Source organism: Pteropus alecto, unplaced genomic scaffold, assembly GCF_000325575.1.
Source record: "Pteropus alecto unplaced genomic scaffold, ASM32557v1 scaffold150, whole genome shotgun sequence".
Taxonomy (NCBI): Eukaryota; Metazoa; Chordata; class Mammalia; order Chiroptera; family Pteropodidae; genus Pteropus; species Pteropus alecto.
Window position 1 is genome coordinate 1,685,326 of NW_006429686.1, and position 7,505 is coordinate 1,692,830.

A 7,505-nucleotide genomic window follows, 5' to 3' on the forward strand; every position below is an offset into this window, starting at 1 on the left:
AAAATTCTAACTATGCTAACATCAGTATGTTGGGAAGCAGATATTTCCCAACCTGAATTCTAGAATTAAAACTAAAATCTTTTAATTTATTTCAGATAATTTTAAGATTCTCAAAAGTAGGAATATATAATACCTTAAATTAAGGTTAACCGTGATCAAAGTTTAAAGTAGATAAAAATCTTTCTCTGAGTATTTTCTTATCTTTTTAGTGGGCTTCTCATAATTAATGCCACATATTCCCTTACTACCCAGGGCTTTCATGCCTCCCACTGTAGAAATCTACCCTGGCCTGCCTTCCTTGGTGAGTAGCTCATAGTCTTAAATCATCTTTCCTAACTTCTCTAGTCAAATATTCTGTTTCTTCAATGTTCCAATCTTTCCTGCCAAATAGTTACATATAGATCCTAGCAGTTCACTGGCAAGTCTTTTTTGGGGGGGGCGGGGGGTGGTTAGGGGGCATATTATAAGAATTCAATCCCTTGAGTAACACTTTCTTTTGGTATGTTGTCGTGTCCACTATAATACAGATTTATATATATTCACTTTTCCTAAGGGTACATGCCACATTCTACTCCACCTCTCCTTAGTGCTACTTCTGACAAGATGGTTCTGGGATCCTTTGGTAAGCCACATCTCTTAATAAAGAAAAGCATTGATTCCTTGTTCTTTGGCAAAACTTTTAATATCGAGAATAACAATAATATCAGGAATACATAAATTATTAATATTGATTATATAATCCAATATCTTTCTTTTAATAGGTCCTGCAAGCAGCAGGATATAAAGTATGATTTTTGCTTCTTGTTGTAGAAACCTGTAGATCAGCTTTTCTGTTTGTTAGTTTTTAATCCTTTATTGATAAAATATAGCATAGTGTTTTGAGATACGAGTTCAAATCCTGTCTCTACTACTTACTAGTTGCATCACTTTGGAGACACTACTTATTTTCTTTAAGCTTCAGTTTCTTCATCTGTAAAAGAAAAATAATGATGCCTCCTGTATCAAAGGGCCAATGAAATTATTCATACAATAATAAATACATGGTGGCTAGCTATACTGCATGCCTGGATTATTATAAGTGTACAATGGACATTGATATCATTATAAGAAGGCTGTACACTGTGAAAGTTAAGAGAAATATGGACTTTGAAGTTATACTACTTAAGTTTAAATACATGACCTACCACTTACTAGTTGTATGTCCTTAAACAAGTCATTTCCTCCTGAGACTCTGTTTCCTCATCTGTAAAACAGAAATACTAATAGAATCTACTGTGAAGGACTACTGTGAATATTAACTGAGATTCTTCACATAAAGCCCTTAGCAGACTGCCTAGCACATAGTGAATGCTCAATAAACGTTAATAATTGTGCAACAATGGTGACAACTATGTAAACAAGGAAAACCAACAGCTCTCAAGTCACGTTTACATACTAGGTCACAATATACTTGCTTATCAGTATGGCTCTCCTGGGGGTCCTGCTCAAGTAAACAACTCATAGTACTGACCATAATTCTTAAATTAATTGCCTAAAATTAGCAACGTTATTTCTTGCTCAGTGTAGGTTTTCTGAAAACTGAACTTTACTGATGTTTAAGAGCTTAGCAAATAGTCTTAGGATTGAAGAAAGTCGAAAGTAGAAGGATTTCTGTGGCAGAGATAGCCCCAAACTCAGAGAGAGGAAGCATTCACCTGAGGCAGCAGCTCAGCTGAATGTGAAAAAGGGTGGTTAAGTGATTGTGGTTTATGTCAAAAAACAGCACAGGAGTACAGAATGTAGGCAATAACATGAGAAGAAGGTTACAAGCCCTAAAGAAATAATTTCAGAAGTGCAAAAGCTTACAAACTGACTTAGAATTTCTGAGAGGTCATTGACAAGCTGTGTTTGGATACAGACTTGAAAAGGCATCATTTCTATAAGGCATATGGTTCCACTGCAGAGCATGTGAAACATTTGAAAAAAAGTGACATTTACATGAAATATACTTTGTAGCAAAGAGTTGGATGCAGAAACAGGAAATAGATCTAGAATCTGAGAAATTTGTGCTGGGCATTAATGATGATGTCAGATGTGGATGTCAACATGGAAGAATGAATTGCTACCCCAAACACACATTTTGGTTAACAACCTGCCAGAGATTGAGCAAAAAACTATCTGGAGTTGAGTCAGAGAAATAAAAAATGATGAAGCAATAGCAGAAATAAACACTGCAATAAGAAAGCGTAGGCTGCACAAGTAACACCAGGTACGAAGCTAGAATTCTGAAACTGAGAATCTTGCTAATATTGGCAAGCCAAGTTCTTGGGGCTAGTGTTGCTAGAGAGGGCCCAACTGGGGCAGTGAACACTGATGATATGGAATATAGATGTAAGCAGGTGGCATAGAAAGTGGGCCCCTGCAGTGTGGCTGCATCGAGTCCTCGTGAACATAGCACTTAACATAAGGCTAGTCTCTTGGGTCAAGAGAAGTCAGTCAGCTCATGAACAAATGAAAGCCTAAATTAGGTGTTTTTTGATGGGGTTCATTTTGTCGTAACTACAAAAAATATGATGAATTCCATAAATTATGTCCATGTCACATTTGCTAAATCAATTTGTAACAGTCTTAAAACCTCTTAACATGCCTAAAGGGTCATGGGGACAAGATGCATTAATTTTTTTTTAACCTTGATTTTGTATATAAGCCAACTTAGAAACATGGCACACCTTTTTGTCTAGTAAGATAGTAAGAAGAGTAAATCATCTTTTTTCTTTCCTGACACCCCAATAAGAAAGGTTATTGTTTTCTTAAGCAAATGAAATGTGAATAAACTTAAAACTAGATTTTTTTTTTTTTCAAAAATCCTTTACTGGACATATGTTTGATCTGTATTTCAAACCCATTTCCTTTATCACCAGTACTACCACCTACGTCATGAACCCACACAAAGGAGCCCAATTTTTTCCTGTTGTTCCCTAAAACACCAACTCAATACAAGCCTTTCTAATTCTACAGAGTAACTTTTTCTCAAATGGTCCCCAATTTCCATGCAGTCCAAGTACATTTTTGGCCATTTCCATGGCTACTTGAGTTCTGGTGGTTTGGAAGCTTTGAAATTTCTTAAATCAATACCACCTTTGCTTCCCCCGCCCCCGCCCTGGAGCCTCATTCTGGCACAGAAAAGGAGAGAAAACACCATTTTGTTGGAATAACTAATTTTTCTAAGTGTGGCACAGCCTCGACCTGATAGAGAAACAACATGGCTCATTCAGCATGACTAAATCTAAAATATTTTTTCAAGTCTTCTGGGCTAGATGAACTTTGAGTTGCTAAGCACTCTGTTGCAACACACTCTGTGTAGGCGAAGAAAGAGAATAAAGGATTCACAAGACAATTGTTGGCAAATCCTCAAGCTGGGCTAATAGTCTATAATAAATCGAATCAAATGTTAACCTGAATATTGAGTTTGTCTTTGCTCCTGTCCACACTGTAGAATGGAGATACACCTTGTGTTTGGAAATGCTACCATCTGTTTTCATCAAATACTAGAGAACTAGTTCTGGTGCTTGCAAGTAACTAAACACTTCCTTGAGTGGTGACAATGTCATTTGACATATTTCTTAAGAAGGTAACAAAAAATAATGTGCCAGTCATAATTAAATTATGTTGTATTTTACAAAGTAGAAAAGAGAAATAAAGATGTTTCCATGGGGGGGCACTCAAGTTACAAAGGAAGCATTCCTGACTTTATGGAGAAGAAAAAATTTGGAGATTAGAAGTGAAGGGGTTCATATATAAGGTAACTCTCATTTATTTTTATATTTCCTTAAACATCTTCAAAATTATGTATTTTTGTTGGGAAATGAAGGTGGAAAAATTCAGTCACACTTTAAATTGTGAATTGAGGACAATAGGGTAGGAAAGTATTAAACTCTCTTCATCCATTCAACGTTCATTCAACAAACCTAAAACCTATTGTGCATACAAAATATCGGGCAATGTGCTTTGGGGAATATAAATATTCATAACTCATTATCTCTGTCCTCAAAAGCAGTAATTTTAAATAACAACACAGATGATAAAGAAGACTATGAAGTTAGTAGTAATATAGTAAATACCACAGTCAAAAAAAAAGAAGATACCACTGGTTGTTGCTGGCAGAGTCAACTGATTTTAGACAAGAATGTCAAAATTATTTAATGGGGAAAGAATAGCCTTTTCAACAAATGGGGCCGGGACATCTCAATACCCACAAGTAAAAGAATAAATTTAGGACCACCACTTCACACTATACACAAAAATGTTAACTTAAAATGGACAAAGACCTCAATATAAGAGCTAAAACTAAAAACAAACAAACAAACAAAAAACTATAAAGGAAAACATAGGGGTTAATCTACATGATCTTACATTAGACAATGGTTTCTTAGATATGACACCAAAAAGTATAAGCAACCAAAGAAAAAAATAAATTGAACATCATCAAAATTAAAATTGTGCTTCAAAGGACATTATGAGGAAAGTGAAAAATACAACCCACAGAATGAGGAAAAAATGTTTAAAAATCATTTATCTGATGAGACATGTATCCAAAATATATAAATAACTCTTACAACTCAGCAATAAAAAGGCAAATAAACCAATTTTAAAATGGACCAAGGATCTGAATAGACTTTTCTTCAATAGCACATAAAAAGATTCTCATCATTAGCTATCACGGAAATACAAATCAAAACCATAATGAGATACCACTTCAAACCCATTAGGTTTACTATAATCAAGAAGACTTATGGTGTTAGTGAGGATTGGAGAAATTAAGACACTCATACATCACTGATGGGAATGTAAAATATTACAGCCGCTTCGGAAAACAGGTTGACATTTCCTTGTATGAGTAAAATAGTTACCATATTACTCAGCAATTCTACTTCTAGGTATATACACAAGAAAAATGAAACATAAGCCTATATGAAAATTTATATAAGAACGTTCATAGCAGTACTATTTATGATAGCCAAAAAATGAAAACAATCTAAATATCCATCGACTCATAAATGGATATACAAAATGTGATTATATCCGTACAAAAGAATATTATTCAGCCTTAAATAAATGATGTACAGATAAATACTACAACGTGTATGAAACTTGAAAATATTATGCTAAGTGAAAGAAGCCAGACACAAAAGTCCAGGTATTGTATGATTCCATTTATTTGAAATTTCCAGAATAGGCAAATTCACAGAGAAAGTGTAGATTAATGGTTTCAAGGAGCCAGGAGCAGGAGGGGTGGGGCTGAATATGGGGAATGACTGGTAATAGGCTTGCTTTTGAGGTAATGAAAATATTTTGGAATTAGAAAATGGTGATGGTTACACGACATTGTGAATATACTAAAAACTACTGAATTATGCATGTCAAAGGATGAGTTTTACGGCATTGTGCATTACATAACAATTTAAAGAATTCTTCCTTTCTTAGGTGAAATAAAATTAGATTTGGAATGGCTCTTAAAGACTATAGGCTTTAATTATCTCTTTTATTTTCTTTTAATTAAATTTATTGGGGTGACATTGGTTAATAACATTATAAAAGTTTCAAGGGTACAATTCTATACTACATCATTTACATTTTGTGTTGCATGCTCATCACCCATAGTCTAATTTCCCTCCATCACTATATATTTGATCTCCTTAACCCATTTCATTTTCCCTCACCCCCTTTTCCCTTTAGTAAACCACCTTTCCGTTACCTGTGTCTATGAATTGGTTTTATTTGTTTGTTGTTCTCAGTTTTATATCCCACATATAAGTGATCATATGGTTCTTGTCTTTTTCCATCTGACTTACTTTACTTAGCATGGCACTCTCAAGACATCCATGTTGTCGCAATGGCAATATTTCATCTTTTCTTATGGCTGAGTAGTATTCCATGGTATATACATACCACTTCTTTATCCAATCATCCATTAAAAGATACAGGATGTTTCCATGTCTTGGCTACTGTAAATAATGTGGCAATGAACAGAGGGTTCACATAGCTTTACTAACAAATGTTCTTAAATCATTTATTTATTTTTAGGCAAGGCAACCCTTGGTTGACCTCACAGATTGCAAGGACCTTGTCAGCTTACAATCTCTTATTTTTTTATGCTGACAGCACCTGGTCTTCCTAGGTAGTCTGCCATCCAAGCACTAACCAGGCCCGACCCTGCTTAGCTTCCGAGATCAGACAAAATCGGGATTGTTCAGGGTAGCATGGCCGCAGACTGTTCTTAAATATTTTAGATACCCAGAAGAGGGATTGCTGGGTCATATGGTGGCTCTATTTTTAATTTTTTGAGGAAGCTCCATGCTGTTTTCCATAGTGGCTGTACTAATTCACATTCCCACCAGCAGTGCATGAGGGTTTCTTTCTCTCCACATCCTTTCCAACATTTGTTATTTTTTGTCCTATTGATAATAGCCATTCTAACAGGTGTGAGGGATTATCTCATTGTTGTTTTGATTTCCATTTCCTCTATTGCTAGTGAATTTGGGCATCTTTTCATGTCTGTTGGCCATTTGTATGTCTTTTTTGGGAAAAGTGTCTGTTCAGTTCCTCTGTCCATTTATTAATAGGATTGATCTAATATATATATACACATATATATATAATGTGTCTTTCACTCAGAATTTATAAACATAAACGCATTTTTATCATATATTCTTCAGATTTTTCTTTCTTTTTATATAAGTAGGATATCACCAATAAAGTTAAAGCATTCCCTAATCCCTTTACCCAAGAAGTACCCACTATTCTGGCATTGATGTATAACTGAACCACGCATGTTTTTAAAATAATTTTATTACTGATAAGTATAAATATTTTGATTTTTAAGTTTATATAAATGGTCTCTATCTTAGTCTGATATCCCTAGAAAGCACAGCCTGAGGCAAAATCTTATGTGCTACTACTAATATTTGGTAGGACAATAATAAAATGGAGTTCTTAGTTGCATTTTCACCCAGTACCACATCCTACCTAAGGGGTCTTCTTTTGAAATGAGTTAGTTTGCTCCTCTTAAATATAACATCAGAAATCTAATTAGAAATTAATAGTTTTCCTGGACATCTGAAGAATGTGAGAGACCTTGACCTTTTCATAGTCCTCTTCTTCCCTTTCTCCTTTCCACAAACTAGGAAACAACTACTTATTTTTACCACGGACAGTTTCATCTTTTGCTTTATCAGGTATCTTGGTTCTCTCCTATGTTATAATATTAACAAAGAACATTCTATACCCCCAAAGGGTCTAAACCGTTTCAATATCCTAGATTAAATAACAGAGTTGACACATTTTTTTCTATGACTTACTTTAAATGCACCAAAGACTTTTGCACTCTTGCTAATAATCCCAGAACATTCAACAAAGAGTAAAGAAAACTTTACATGTGATTTAAAGAGGATTCACATCACTCTTAGGGTTCAGGATGTCAGATGGCAAAATGTGGTTTACCAATATAAAGCTGGAAGATTACTAGG

General features: G+C 34.7%; 1 pseudogene; it reads right to left on the bottom strand.

The window, feature by feature from the left end:
- Positions 1-6,132: 6,132 nt before the first annotated feature.
- LOC112471017 lies at positions 6,133-6,251 on the bottom strand (annotated as a pseudogene).
- Positions 6,252-7,505: the final 1,254 nt, after the last annotated feature.